This window comes from Portunus trituberculatus, chromosome 48 (assembly GCF_017591435.1).
Source record: "Portunus trituberculatus isolate SZX2019 chromosome 48, ASM1759143v1, whole genome shotgun sequence".
In the NCBI taxonomy this organism is placed as follows: Eukaryota; Metazoa; Arthropoda; class Malacostraca; order Decapoda; family Portunidae; genus Portunus; species Portunus trituberculatus.
Genome location: NC_059302.1, coordinates 27,887,419 through 27,890,893, shown reverse-complemented (window position 1 = coordinate 27,890,893; position 3,475 = coordinate 27,887,419).

Genomic DNA, 3,475 nt, shown 5'->3' with positions numbered 1-3,475 from the left:
CATCTAGCGCCCTTCACTTCCCAAGCTCACGCATGACTGTCTTCCTTCCTCTTTCCACACCACACCCATTTCTCTCTCTCTCTCTCTCTCTCTCTCTCTCTCTCTCTCTCTCTCTCTCTCTCTCTCTCTCTCAGTCTAAAGTATTCTCTAAACAGGAAGTAGAACCAAAGTTTTTTTTTCATGTAGTTACGAGTTATTGCACGGTGATAATAAAAAGTAATAATCGACGGCGATGATGATGACGATGAGAACAACAACAACAACAACAACAACAACAACAACGACAATGATAATAATAATAATAATAATAATAATAATAATAATAATAATAATAATAATAATAATAATAATAATAATAATAATAATAATAATAATAATAATAATAATAATAATAATAATAATAATAATAATAATAACAATAATAATAATAACAATAATTTAAAAACAACAATGTGAACTGACATCATCTTTATAACATTGCAAGCTGTAGATCATTTTAACCATACTTTTGGGAATATCAAGTACACCCAACTGAGTTTTCATTCCCGGTTTGCACACAAGGTCCTTTGTAGCAACGAGTTCGTACTTGTCGCGTAACAAGTGCATTAGTCAGCTCAGCCATTGTAGAAAATTAAACAACCTTTCGTGTTTACTTCCCGTCTTTAACGCTTTCCCCACAACCTTATGTCCTCCCAATCACGGACAGACTTTATACAGAATCAACCTAATGGCAGATTTTAGGCTAATCTCTTCACTGTTACATGGCGCATCTTTGCTCAGCCTTTCTCAGACATCTATAGCCACCTCCACTCGTTAAACTGACTATTTTCTTTTTAATCCTCTTGTTTGTAGATGTTTGTAGAGACTGTACGTATTATTCTAGTGTTGTTAATTGTTTCATATCGCAGTGAAAGACACTTAATTAAGCACATCAACAGACAAATAGAAACAAAAAGTGCATTAACACAGTAAATTAATCAAATACTCCAATACATATCTATCATTAACTTACATTTTACTTTTAAACAAAACACTTATATAGCAAGTTTATTTTTTTCTTTTTCGCTATGGTGTACTTAATTATTTGTTATTAAGGTGTTGCAGGAAACCAGTGTAATGACATCCCTATAATGGCCAAGGCAATCATTCTTCTGCCGTGTCTCCTTCACTTTATACGTAAGTTTCTAGCCAAGTGAGCGAGTAGTAATGGACAAAAGACAGCAAGAGTGAGAGTGAGAGGGAAAACACCCTTCAAAAACGGGACTAGTGTTAGAAGGCCCAATGTCGAGTGGGTGCGGTCTCTCTCTCTCTCTCTCTCTCTCTCTCTCTCTCTCTCTCTCTCTCTCTCTCTCTCTCTCTCTCTCATGTGTAGTCAGTAATTAAGCGAATTAAACAATCTTGGTTCAATGATATCCTTCTGTGTGTGTGTGTGTGTGTGTGTGTGTGTGTGTGTGTGTGTGTGTGTGTGTGTGTGTGTGTGTGTGTGTGTGTGTGTGTGTTCATATACTGAAGCTAAGTATATCCTTTACTTTTTGTATTCATGATACTATTCAATCTAGTTATTCATTTACTTTTGCATTTATTCATTTACCATTTTTCATTATCTAATTGCTCATTCACTGATTTATTAACCAGTTCATTTGTTGTGTGACAGACGAGTTATTCAGTTTGATAACTCATCCTTCCTTCACAGCAGTCAGAACTTACGACGGATCTTTCCATGTTAATCCCCTCAGTACTGGAACACATTTTTACCTTGAGTTTTGAGTATGATTAGACGATTTTACATACATTAGGAAGGGTCTATATAGGTCAGAAGATTAATGACCAGGGTTTTCACTATTTTAATTCGCACATAAGTTTCTGAAGCTGTATAAAATCACCAAATAATAAAACAGAACGAATATGAAAACGCGTCATAGTACTGAAAGGGTTAAATTGGTCAAAATTCAACAAGCCCAAATAAACAGTAACATCCTCCCCGCTCCTCTCTGATGTTTCCAAATGTCATAGTAGCTGAGTTACGAGAAAAAATAGGCAGAGGTGAGGGATGTGAAAAGAAAATGAAGGGAAGGAAGGGGAAAACACGGTAATAGAATTGATGCAAGACGACAGTTTATAAAAAGGGGGAAAAGATCAAAATTGTAAGGTAAGGTAAAGTAAGGGAAGAGAAGAGAAGAGAAGAGAAGAGAAGAAAAGAGAAGAGAAGAGAAAAGAAAATAAGACAAGACGAGAAATAAGATGAGAAAGGAAGTTAAAGGAAGGGAAGGAGAAATGAAAAGGAAAAAAAGAAAAGAAAAAATGAAAACTTACACTTTATTTGATTCAAGACTCTCAAGAAAGGACAGAGAAAAGAAATGGAAATATATGAAAAAAGTGGAAAATGAAGAGGGTAGTAGGAAGCAAAGTAATGGGAGGAAGCGAAAGGGAAAGTGAAGAACAGAGAGGGAAAGTGAAGATAGTGAGAGTGAGAAAGAAGGAGAGAGACGAGGAGGGAAGGAGAGGGGGAAGGGGAGGAGATGGGAGGGGTGGGGGAGGAGAGAGGGAGTAGGAGGGAAGACCTGAGCGGATGTGACATTCCTCTTGTTATTACTTAAAAAAAAAAAAAAGAGGAAAAAAATGCAGCATCACTCAGCCACACCCCACTGCTCTCCCTGCCTCCACACTTCTCTCCCTAATCTCCACATTCAACATCCTTCTCCCTCTCACCACTCTCTCCTCTACCCTTCCCCCATCCACTCACCTCCCAAGTCCCACCTCCAATTTTGTCACCTCCACAAACCCCAAACGCGGCCTTGGACAAACCAATAGCCTCTCTTTATCCCCGCCCCAGCAATAATACCTGCAGACCCCACACACCCTCCCTCTTACATCACAACCAGCTTATTATATTACTCGTATGTAACTCATTCTTTGTCTGTGCAGATGAATGTATGTGAAAGGTTAAGGGTTTATAATGCAACGTAAACAGAGTAGTGTTTTGATATTTTCAGGGAGGAGAAGACTGCTGACTGCCCCGCCAAGTCCCCATCAAACCTTCTCGGCACTTACCTACTGTACTGTACCTATTGCCGGCTGGATGAGCGCAAGGCAACACACCGTGACGCCCCCACCCACCTCCGTCACAGCTCCCGGATGTATAGTACATTAAGTGTTTGTCGTTACATAGCAAGGACAAAATACATTACGTGTGTGTATGTGTGTGTGTGAGTGTGCGTATGTATGTATTCACATATGTCGTCTGCTGCCAACCAGCCAGTCGATCCGCTACGCAAAGAGCTCAGAGCTCATACTCACCGATCTTCTGGTAATACTGAGACCACTCACACACCACACACCGGGATATCGAGGCCACAACGAATCTGAGTTACAGGGACTATAGTAACACGTTAAGAGGCGCGCCCATTTGCATTGTCGCGCCCGGGACTCGAATCCAGGCCCTCTCGGTTATGAGCTGACCACTACATTAAGCGGT